We start from the raw sequence: 12455 nt of genomic DNA, 5'->3' as shown, positions 1-12455 counted from the left end.
ACACTCAAGAAAGGTTAAGGTGAGGAATTCTATGATAGATACTTTACCACAATTTTTTAAAAACAGGAATGAGACCTTGAACATTACCAAATTAACTACCTCCCCATATCATCAGCAGGTGACATTTCCCCACATTTATTTCACCCAACTGAGGCTACTTCTCAGTACAGTGTGTGGCTTCTAGTGTTTTCTAATGCTCTTTTGGAGGAAAAATAATATGACTAAGAGGACAAATAAAACATGACTTACCAGGAATACAAAAAAGCCCTTCGTTCGCACACTCATCGTGTTGAAAATCTGAAAGCATGAAGGGGAATGATGAAGTTGTTGTGAGACTTGACCGAGCATCCAGTGCAGTGCTGAACGTTGTTTCGGAAAATACCTTTCCTTGCCCAAGGTCCGCATTCTCTTCGTCAGGAAGACATGGCTTCGAATTAGAAAACAACACCATATAAACATGACTTCTTACCATTGGCTTTACGCCCAGTCATTTCCAACCTTTGGGAAAGTGATGGCTACCAATGTCCCAAAATGGGTATCCCATTTTATTGTTCCCCTTTTGTTGAGTATTTGGCTTGTGTCAAGTATTTTTATTAATATAAATAATGCTACTCTAAATAAACAAACAAAATTGCTAACTATAGTTTAGTTGTACATACAGCATGGTCTCCAATGCATATATAAAAACCAATCCATACCTACGCGCATAATCACTGTCTCCTGATATTCATTCCACCCCTTACCCTGGGTAACAGTCATGGGGGTTCCTGAGAATGACAACCCGCTCAGCCAATCAGAGTAGTCCCATCCCCCACCGTCTTCATTGGTTCAGATAGTCCAAACCCAAGCAAATCGGTGCATGGGATGCCCCTACTACAGGGACTGATCTTCCACATCAGCCATACCCGGCATTTAAACACTGCATGGGCACCGTCTCCCAAAAGAACTGATGGAGCTGATGGCCTCCCACCGCCAAAATTCGTCCCAACCCACACCACCTTCCCTGGAAACTCTTCTTGTACGGAGATGTGGTTCATCTAGCAATGAAGAGATCTGCTAGATTATTCTTCCGGATTCCCGGCGCTAATTTCCAAGGAAGGTTAAAGTGTCTTGAACAGAACAAGAAAGGGAAAGCTGGATCTTTAATTCCACCTCCATTTCATAGTTGAGATCCGAAGAAAAAATTGTATCTTTAGAATGAACCACAAACTAGATTTTAGACCTACTGTCTGGGGTGTCAAAGGGAAAAATGTTCTAGAATATATCATAGCAGAATTGTGCGTGGCAGAATCAGGCGGCTAAGATGTTTCATTGGGCCAAGAACCCTTTTCAGACGATTAATTCTGAAGAGAAGGGCTGGATGGTGTACAGACTTCTCACCAAAGAAAGGCGGTGGACCTGGGCTCTTTGTATTTAAAAATGGCAGCCAGGTTATTATCCCTGTAAACTCAAGAACTCTCCCAAATGAAGAAGGAACAGAGTGCTTACAAAAACCAAAGGGAAGCTCGCTTTAACGCTGACCGCTGGAGCAGCTGTGTGGGATGACGTACCTTCTTCCCCAGCCATAAAGGATCCTTCACTAACGAGGACTGAAAGGAGCACGACAGAAAACATCTGCTGGCAAATTAACTTTAAATACGGATCCCTTAATCTTAGTTCCCTTCTTGGTGCCGTGATGCAACGAACGAGTTGGGGTTTCTCTACGCTGCTGCAAAGACTGCAGCCTTTGGAAGAAGCTTTTTAAATAAATCTAGGCACGAAGGCAGTAACTGGCAAGATAATGTTGTGCCAAACAGGAAATGATAGTGACCTAAAACACAAGCCAATTTGTTCATCTTGGGAAATAAGCCTCATGCGTTCTGGATATTCTGTACGGTTCTTTCTGTATAACATTCACAGTGACTTGTATTAGCACTAGGGAAAACTCAGACACTGATTTTGGAAATATTCAACAAATGCAGCATAATGAGAATTTTTCTGATCTGACTTTCGATGACGATTTTCTCTTTCGTCGTATCAGATGAAATCCTGACTTATGTCCAAGGTTCTCTTTTTGAGTGTACCTTCATGGTTTCAGATCGCCAGCAGCAACAGTCGGCTCTCCACTCAAGCCGCAGGGCGGCCGTTCTAACCGCAGGAGCAGGTGCGGCGCCAACAGAGGCACGAGGCGGTCCGCCGCCGCAGAGTCAGCGGCCGGCGATAAGGCTAGTGCAGGCTCCCCACACGCGTGCAGAGTGCTCTTCTGGCCCAGCTGAGCCTTTCAGCTGTCTGCAGCGAGACCTACTAGTGTGAGCTCTTTCCAGAATTTCCCTGCACATCAGGATTCGGCCCTCTGCCCCAGCGTTGAGTTCCTTCAGCTGGACTTGGCTCTAGGAAATTTGGAGACATCACCACACCTGACTTACAACTTCCAAGATGTGGTCAGCTGTTTCTGGAAGTTGCTGAAAACCAACAACATGAGGAAATGCACAGCCTACTGTACATTCTCAGGCATGTCATGCAGGGAATGTCTCTTTACATTGATGCCAGCCAGAAACTCCACTCCGGGCTCACAGACATTTTAAAGCAAGTTTCTGAATGGAGGAGTTTTCAATGAAATATATCCAGCTGAATTAAATAGCATAAATAACACTCGGATTATCACAGCCTTCTGCCTCTTCCTTACCCAACAGAAACCAGACCTTTAGCAGAATGACATCAGGCAGCCTCTGGCTGGCTCAGTCGGCAAATCGTGTGACTCTTGATCTTGGGGGATGTGAGTTCGAGCCCCATGTTGGGTGCACAGATTACTTAAAACTGGAATCTTAAAAAAAAAAAAAAAAAAAAAAAAGAATGACATCCAGTGAATGCCTCTAACTCCACACCCAACTTTCACCTTGGTTTTGGATGTTGCTTAAGGTAGGATTACAGAAGGGTAAAGCTGTAAATGTCTGGAAGTGGAGGTCTGAAGACACGTTGTATTGTCATTCCAAACCAAACTGTAACTTTTGGTCTTAGAAGACAACTTAAAAAATAAAATTGAAATATGCATTCGTCACTATGAAAATAGAAACTGTGCCACAACAAATAGTAATATACTGTACTTCACCTTATTCTGAGCACTGCTTTATATGAAATACTTATTTGAGAGCAGAAATGAGCATTTCAGATGCTTCTAAATAAGACAGAATATTCTCGGTTTAAATTTGTTGTATTGGAATAAAAATGAAACACATAGGGTTTGCACTCCTGGACTGTTCCTAGTAAATCAAACACAATTTAAAAAAAAACCTAAAACTATTGCCCTGTGTTTTTTAGCTCTGTTTTTATGTAGGATGTTAAAATAAACAGTATGTTTTTATAAAATGAAAATCTCAATGCTTTTCTCCTTCACTGTTAATCTAAGGGCCTCACAATTTTTTTAACCTATAACAGTACAGGATTTAGAATTTTTATAAAGTATGCCATTTTTCTCATTAAATTTAGTTAAAAAGGTCTTTTCTACACACAAATATGTTACTTCATAAATCCAATCGTTTTGTTTGGTTCTGGTGTGTTATAACCATACTACTCCCTGCTTTATTCAGGTAATACAACGTGAAAGGTAAGTAATTGAAAAGAGAAGTATTACATAGTTTAATGTATTCTAGATTTTAATACTATATGCCTTAGGTTTAACATTTTTGAAGGACAAAGATCATCTTTCCTAATTATTTCTTAATATTTACATAAATAAGAAGACACTAGCACTTAACCTTCATAAGTGTTTTCAGAAGAATGTTTACCTTTAGGAAGACCTCTGTACAGATGACTGGATATAGTTTAAAGTGTTTGCCATGTGCAAAAACTCTGCTGTTAAATGCAACCATTATTCAGCTGCAATCAGGAGACAAGAAGGTTGGTGAAAAACTCCATCAAACAAGAAAAGGCCAGATTGCTGAGGACGCGACCCTTCAGGGGAAATAAAGGTTTGGGTCACCCTGGAGCGTGGAGAAGCCTGGTGAGCTGAGGTCACAGCTGAAAGTCAAAGAAAAACACAGAACAGTTTGCAGAAGAAGGAAGTTCTAAATATCAACTGTGGTCCTTTTTTGGTTGTCTAATTCTTCTTGAATTGGTTTAATATTAATTAATATTAGTTAAACTAATTAATATGGATTAGTTTTATATTTTTTTCTAAAAGGTACTGCCTTTTGTGAAAGTTTTCAAATTTATTGACAAAATTATGGATAGTAGTCTCATGGTTTTAAAAGTTTCTCCCATATTTGTAGTTATGCCCATTTTTCATTCCTAATATTATTTATTTGGGCCTCTATCCTTTATCCACCTCCTTAGAGATGGCTTGTTTTATTTTCTTTTTACAAAGATTTTCATTTTTTGATCGCCTTTGTTGCTTGGTTTGTTTTCTAATTATTTTCTGCTTTTCATTACTTCCTTCCTTCTACTTTTTCCTTTTGTAAAGATTTTATTTTTAAGTAATCTCTACACCCAACATAGGGCTCAAACTCACAACCCCGAAATCAAGAGTCTCAGACATCATCGACTGAGCCAGCCAGGCGCCCACCTTCTTTCTACTTTCTTTACCCTTTCATGCTTTCAATAGCTTCAGGAGTAGAGCTTCGTTTCTTTATTTCTAGATTTTAATAAATTTAATATATTCCAGATTTTTAAAATAAATGCATGTAAGGTTTTATAGTTCCTTTGACTTACTCTCATGAGTTCAGATCCGTAGAATCTTCCCAGCCCTTTGGGAACATATTCTGTCATTTCTACTGTGGTTACTCTTTAACCCACAACTATTGGGAAATTTCTTTGTAAGTTTCCAAACATTTAAATTCTTTGCCGTCCTTTTATCATTTCCTTCTGATGTGATTATTACAATATGGTCAGATAATATGGTTTATGTAACTTCAATTCTTAAAAATGATGACTTCTTTGTTATAACATAAATAAGTCCCAGGGTTGTAACATACAGCATGGTGACTATAGTTGATAATATTGTGATATATATTTGAAATTTAAGAGAGTAAATCCTAAAACTTATCATCCCAAGAAAAAAAATGTGCAAGTGTGTGTGGTGACGGATGTTAACTAAACGTATTGTGATAATCATCTTGCAAAATATGCTCTAGGAGCCGAGGGCAGACTGCCCCAAGATGGGCCACTTCGGCATGGAGATTACCTTGAGCTGGAGACTACTGAGAGCCTGCAGGATCAGAAGAAACTTTCGTGCCTCCCTTAACTACATAGGAGAATCTAAACTGGGGGGTCTTTCCCAGAGTAAGGGTTATTACTAGAGATAGATGTTATATGAGTGACCCATTCGTATGGAGGCAAACATCTAATTACCAAACATCTGCCCTTCTTCCTATTCCTCTGTAAATTGTACTCTTCCTTCCAAAGTCCCAGATCCTTACCCCCCTCAAATTATCTCAGGATGATTTGCCTGATTGTCTTTGGATTTTTACATATATGGATTCCCCACAGGTATGCTATTAAATTTTATTTTCTCCGCTTTATTTGTCTCATGTCAATTTGATTCTTAGTCCAGCTAGAACGACCTTGAAGGAGACAGGATATTCTTGCTCCATGAGAATTCAGATATCCATATATTCTACACATAAAACTAACACATAGTGTGTCAATTATATCTCCATTTTAAAAATTATGACTTCTTTAAAGTGAAGACTTTCTTTATGACCTAGTGCCTGGAGTGGGAGAAGGTATGGTAATATTTGAGATTTGAATTGGGTATTATTGAAGTTGTAAACAAAATAGACTTTTAGTAACCAAAAGTTACTAAATCTGCCCAAGATTTCATCGAGGATTGGGAAAGGGATATTGACAGAGCATGACTGAAAGCAATGATGAGGAGAGAAGAAAATTTCTTCATACTTACAGCCCCCACTGAAGCAAGACTACTTAATAAGCGAGCTATGGTAGGTCCTCAATACATATTTGCTGCGGGGGTGGGGGGGAGAGATTTACCCAAGAGCCCACATCTTCCCAAAAGGGCTTTACATTCGGATTCTCTTTTGCCTCTCTAGATTCTCCCTATCTAGATGGCTTTTCTTTGTTTTTCTTTTTCTTCAAAATCCTGATCAGCTTTCATTCCCAGTTTAGGGTAGTTTCTGGCTAAATTCACTTAGCTCTCAAAGAAGCATACCTATTTCTGAGGTCAAAGGCTTTCCTATTTTCTGAGGGTCCCCTGAACTCCTAAGAGGATGATTCTGGGCTTGCCTGCTCAGAAGCCTGAGCTTCGGCTTTCCTTTCCCCCACCGAGCACGTGCTCTCCTGCAGTCTCTCCCGGGCCTGAGCTGGAGAAAACCCAGCCTGTCTGCGGCTTTACACTAACAGGCCACCGGGTGTCAGTGCTGAGCCGTAGGAAAGGGGCAAACTGGCGCGAGAGGACAAAATGTTGAAGGAGGTAACATTAAAGTCATCAAAGATCCCCCATTTTCAACCAAAGCAGGTGAAAGAAGCCATAGCAAGAGTCTGAAGAAACAGAGGGATTATCGCAAGTTTGACAAAATTGCCCAAGGTGCTTAAATAAAATTGGTACAATTGCTATTTCCACCAAGGTAACGGGGTCCACGGGGGCGCTGAATGTCTGCGAACGAATGTGACCCTGAGCTGCAGCGGAGGCTTCTGCGCGCGCTGCGCCAGCTGCTCCCAGGACGTCAGACAAAGCCTCAGCACCGCGCTGTCACCCGCCACCGGGACCGTCCTGCTCGGCAACCCTCAGGCTCAGGTCGGGCCTGCCCTGCCCTTCTCCGCTCCCGCGGCTTGGTGATGGCACCGCTGGAGGAAAGCACCGCCGCGGGGAGGAGCGCGCTCACACAAACGCAGCGTCTTTCATCTGCAAAGGATTCTCAGTTCAGCGTGTCAATCCTTCGCCTCGTCCAAGAGCAGGTCTGGGGGTCTCTCTCCACCTGTCTCTCTCTCTCTCTCTCTCTCTCTCTCCATCCTTTCTACCCCTTTCCCTCTCCCCTCTCTCTGCTGGGCTGGTATCCCAAACCTTCAACTCTCTCCGTCCTACCAGCGGTCCCGCCGCAAAGGGAATATTGAGTCCACGACCCAGCCCTGCGCGCACACACACCGCGCCGCCCAGTCTCACCTTCCTTCTCATCCATTCTTATCTCCGGCCCACCAATCGGGAGAACTAAGGCAGCCGTGTGATCCCTCGCCAGGAGCACCTGCAGGCGTCCTTAAAGCTTCTTCTGACATCTTTGATGCTTCGGCTTTCTACCCACAAGAGTACGTGTGTTTGTGTAGACGCCAGTGAGGGCGCTGAGGTTCGCACCGCGGTGACATGAGGTGGGCCTGAGACGCAGGTGTGGATGTGCCAGCGGGCAGAAACATGAGTGAGCAAGCTCGAAGAAGTCACTGAGGTCAGCTCACGGAGCACTGGGCGTGGCTTGCGTCCCAGAGGCCGGGAGGTCCCAGCTGCCTTTCACTTGCTCAAGTTCCTCTCATCCTAAACAAAAGCCTCTTCAGCCCTCGGTCGCTCTTTTTCAAGGTCTCCTTCTTGAAAGTGTGGTCTGCCCTTGGGTGGCAGCCCCAGCCCCTTCTGCCAATTACTCTCACCAAGGTGGAAGGTAATGACCTCATGGGGAGCGTCCTCAGTACGTGCGGGATGGACGTCTCTTCCACATGAGGCACCATGGGTCACTTTCCTGGCCTCTCTCCTGGAGTTTTAACGTTTCAGGTCTGACATTCAAATCTGTAACCCATTTTTGAGTTTATTTGTATGTGTGGTGTAAGAATGTGGTCCAGCCTCATTCCTGGCATGGGGCTGTCCAGTTGTCCCAACACCGCTTACAGAAAAGACTGTCTTTTCCCTGTTGCACATTCTTGCCTCCTGTGTCATAAACTAATTGACCACATAAGTGAGAGTTTATTCCTGGGCTCTCTATTCTATTCCATTGATCCATGTGTCTGTTCTTGTGCCCAGTACCACAGTGCTTTGATTACGCTAACTTTCTGGTAGAGTTTGAAATCAGGGAGTGTGATACCTCCAGCTTTGTTCTTCTTTCTCAAGACGGCTTTAGCTACTCAGGGTCTTCTGTGGTTCCATACAAACTTTAGGATTCTCTGTTCCAGTTCTGGGAAATGCCATTGGTATTTTGATGAGGGTTACCCTGTAGATTGAATCAGTAGATCGCTTTGGGTGTATGGACATTTTAGCAATATTAATTCTTCCATGTGATTTATTTAGCATGATAGCCTCTAGGTTCATACAAATTGTCACAAATGGCAAACTTTCATTCTTTTTTATGGCTGAGTATGAGTAAATATATATATGGATATATATACCACATCTTCTTTATCCATCCATCTATCAGTGGGCACTTACAACGCTCCCATATCTTGGCTACTGTAAATAATGCTGCAGTAAACATAGGGGTGCACATATCCCTTCAAATTAGTGTTTTTATTTTCTTTGGATAAATACCCAGAAGTGAAATTGCTGGATTGCATAAGATTCTTATTCTTTTTTTTTTTAAAGATTTTATTTATTTATTCTACAGAGATAGAGACAGCCAGCGAGAGAGGGAACACAAGCAGGGGGAGTGGGAGAGGAAGAAGCAGGCTCATAGCGGAGGAGCCTGATGTGGGGCTCGATCCCATAACGCCAGGATCACGCCCTGAGCCGAAGGCAGACGCTTAACCGCTTTGCCACCCAGGCGCCCCAAGATTCTTATTCTTATTTAAAAAAAAGAAATGTGATTCATTTTCTTGAATATATTCCAAAAAGAAATTTTCCCCCTAAATTCTGAGCTAGGACAGGTAGGATTACAGTGAAACTCTAGCATAGTCATGTGAATGAAATCTGAGTAAGGACAAACCTTTCCAAACAAGGGTCATATGTCTACAAGGGAGGAAAATCTGGTCCAACAAACCAGGTAAATAGTACACTGGCAGGCTGGCTCTATTGTGTTCCAGTGCTAATGTCCATCTAGTTCTGATTGATATTCCTATTAGAATGTAATGCAAATATAATCTGAATGCTCTTTGATGAAGACCACCACCAGCTAATAAAAAGAACACCATTTCTATTTCACCAATACAGATGGGTTATGATAAATGGCTACATAACATATTCCAAGTAGAAGTTATGTAGACAGTGTTTCCCATTATTTTTTCATGTTAAGGGATTATTAGACTAGAAGGTATTCTATTAAACTGCACAAATATAAAATGTATATAACTAGACCACTTTCTTACACCGTACACAAAAATAAACTCAAAGCGTATTAAAGACCTAAATGTAAGACCTGAAACCATAAAACCCCTAGAAGAAAACATTGACAGTAAAATTTTGGACATCAGTCTTAGTGATATTTTTTTTGGACCAGTCTCCTTAGGCAAGGGCAACAAAAGCTAAAAGAAACACATGGATAACATCAAACTAAAAAGCTTTTGTGCAGCAAAGGAAACAAAACAAAAAGGCAACTTACTGAATGAGAAGATGTTTGCAAATCATACATCCACACTTGATCTTAGCCAAAAGGCCAAGAAGCGACTGCAGATCATACATCCAATAAGGGTTATGTCCAAAATATATAGAAAACACAATTTAATAAAAAAGAACACAATTTAATATAAAAAACAAATAATTTGATTAAAAACGGGCAAAAGCTTGAAAAGACATTTTTTCCAAACAAGACATACAGATGGCCAATAGGCACATGAAAAAATGCTCAACCCCCCTAATCATCAGGGAAACGCAAATCAAAACTGCAAGGAGATATCACTTCACACTGGTCAGATGGGCAATTATCAAAAAGACAAAAAGCAATGAAGCATTGGTGAGGGAGTGGAGAAGAGGGAACGCCACTGTTGGTGGGAATGTAAATTGTTGCAGCCACTATGAAAAACATTATGGAGTTTCTTCAAAAAATTAAAAATAGAACTTCTGTGCAGTCTAGCAATTCCACTTGTGGGCATTTATCTCAAGAAAACAAAAACATAATTAAAATAAATATATGTCCTGCCATGTTCATTGCGGCATTATTTACAATAGTCAAGCTATGGAAGCATCCTAAGTGCCCATCTGTAGTTGAAAGGATATACAAGATGTGGTACACACACACACACACACACACACACACACACACAGATATTACTCAGCCAATACCAAGAATGAACTCTTGCCATTTGTGACAACATAGGTGGACCTAGAGGGTATTATGGTAAGTGAAATAAGACAAAGGAAGAAAAATACCATAGGATTTCAATTGTATGTAGAATCTTAAAAATGAAACAAATAAAACAAAACAGAAACAGACTCATAGAAATAGCAAACTGTTGTTTACCAGAGGAAGAGGAAAAGGGAGTGGGTGGGAGAGGTAAAGAGGATTAAGAGGTACAAGCTTCCAGTTTTAAAATAAAGAAGTCATGGAGATGTAATGTACAATGTACAGTGTAGGAAATACAGTCAATAATATTGTAATAACTATGTGGTAACTAGACTTATCACGGGGATCATTTTGCAATATATAAAAATATTGCATCACACATGATATGAAACTAAGCAGGGAGTGTATGTCAATTGTACTTCAATAAAAAAAATAATAAAAATTTAAAAGTAAAGCAGTGCTGGAAGGGGAAAGAAAGAAAATGAATCAGAGGAACTGCCAGAGAACTGAATTACAACATTGACACACCTGTTCTATAGCCCCACCATATCCAATGTAGTGGCCATAGCCACCTGTGGCTGCTCAAATGTAAATGTAAATTCATTAAAATTAAATAAAATTAAAAATTCAATTTCCCTGTTGCAGCAGCCAGTTGTTACATGTAGCTACTTCACTGGAGATCACAGATATAGAGCATTTCCATCACTGCATAAAATTCTAGTGGACAGAATCGCTTAGACACACACACACACACACACACACACACACACAACTGCCTCACAGTCATCAGTCAAGGACCACGGTAATAGAATTAAAGTTTCTATGCCATACACTGAACTTTGGCTTCTAGTCCCTTTGTTTTAATTAATTTATCAGGTTTTCTTATTAAATTAATATATGCCGTTAAGATTTTCCCCCCTCTGTTGTCAATCACAGAATTAGTTACTAAGACACGTTATAACATATCCTAAAGTAAAAAATAATTTGGAAGGAGAGACATAGTTATGAATTCGGACATGTATTTGGTTCAAATGAAAAGCCTGGTACGTTTAGCAAAATGTACAATCTATAAAGAGAGTGCTAGCATATTTGTACCGACTAGATCTTTATATGTCAGGTCCCAACTGTGCTGTGAGGACTTAAGTAATTTAACTGCTCTGAGGCTCAGTTTCTTCAGCTGTACCAAGAGAAGTACAAGAGATTTTTGGTGAAGATGAAGCAAGGTAGTGCATGGAGATGCACAGACTTCACAAACATGAGCAAGGAATGATTAACAGTAACCACCTATGATGGCAAGTCAGTAAGTGCTAAAGATTCCAATGACTTCTGGACCCCAATCTAGGATTTGCTTTTCCCGCCAAAGAACCAGAGGCCTGCAGAAAATCCCCTCTTCCTGCAAAGTGCAGAGCAGGGAACCGATTCACAAATCATTGTTAGTGCAGTGCATTTGTGAGAATATGATTTTATGATTTTATAAAGCAGCTTGTGATGTATACTCCTCACTATAGGGTGGCAGACATCACCTCGGGAGGAAGCTGCTCTTTTATTTTTGGGAGGAGGGGGCATTTAAAAGGCTGTAATTATGTACCTCGGAGCCCAAATCCTGCTCAGAGGATAATACAGAAACCCCTTTTCATTGTGGGTGGACACTGCTGAGCAGCGCCCCGTTGGTGCCTGAGGCCAAAGGAAAAATGCGCGCGCCTGTGCACACGAACACACAGAGTACCTCCTGAGTCTCGAACCACTGGAAAGAGTTAATAAAAGCATCACAATGTTCAAAGATGACTATTCATGAGCCTGCACGACCCATCTGAACACACGCCGTGGTCACCCTCAAGAACCCACCCGACCCGCGGGGCCAGGACCCACCGGCTGATTGGCACCTGCCGTTCCTGTTGCACAAGAACTCAACGTCGTCCAGCAAACAGCCTGTCTTTACTGAGACTTTCGAGTTTTGTTCATCATGGATTTTTGCATCACTTTTGATTCTTTAACTGTTGCACTGAAATAGCATGCATCCTGATTACTGAGGTTTTGATGCTCCCTGACAAGGTCCTTCTCAATGGGGAGGGACTCCACGTCCTCTCCGTTATTCCCACCATGCGGCTGGAAGATGGTCTCGCGAGGTTTAGTCCGCTTCTCGCGCGGCAGGAGCCGCGGATCTTAGGACCCAGCGGAGAGCAGAGGGGACCCGGGCGGGTACCGCAGGGGAGCGGACCCCGGAGCTGGGAGACCCGCGGGACAGCAGGGGGAGGCAGAGAGGGGATGACTGGGAGAGCTCTGATGAGACGGCGCGCGCGCGCGAGCCAACACTGCGCACGGGGTTCCTTTCTGCAG

General features: G+C 41.9%; 1 protein-coding gene across 1 annotated transcript in view; it reads right to left on the bottom strand.

The window, feature by feature from the left end:
- Nucleotides 1–12211, bottom strand: part of LOC113264322 (cytidine monophosphate-N-acetylneuraminic acid hydroxylase) — a 168084-nt gene extending 155873 nt beyond the window's left edge. Inside the window, exons 1-2 of the mRNA XM_057304935.1 lie at nucleotides 11988–12211; nucleotides 250–427 (exon numbers count right to left, since the gene is read on the bottom strand). The gene's annotated coding sequence lies outside the window, so the exon portion shown is untranslated. The remainder of the gene's footprint in view (nucleotides 1–249; nucleotides 428–11987) is intronic.
- Between the last annotated feature and the right edge of the window lie 244 nt (nucleotides 12212–12455).

This window comes from Ursus arctos, unplaced genomic scaffold (assembly GCF_023065955.2).
Source record: "Ursus arctos isolate Adak ecotype North America unplaced genomic scaffold, UrsArc2.0 scaffold_31, whole genome shotgun sequence".
Classification (NCBI taxonomy): Eukaryota; Metazoa; Chordata; class Mammalia; order Carnivora; family Ursidae; genus Ursus; species Ursus arctos.
The sequence above is the reverse complement of the archived record's forward strand: the minus strand, read 5'-3'. Positions and strand labels throughout refer to the sequence as shown.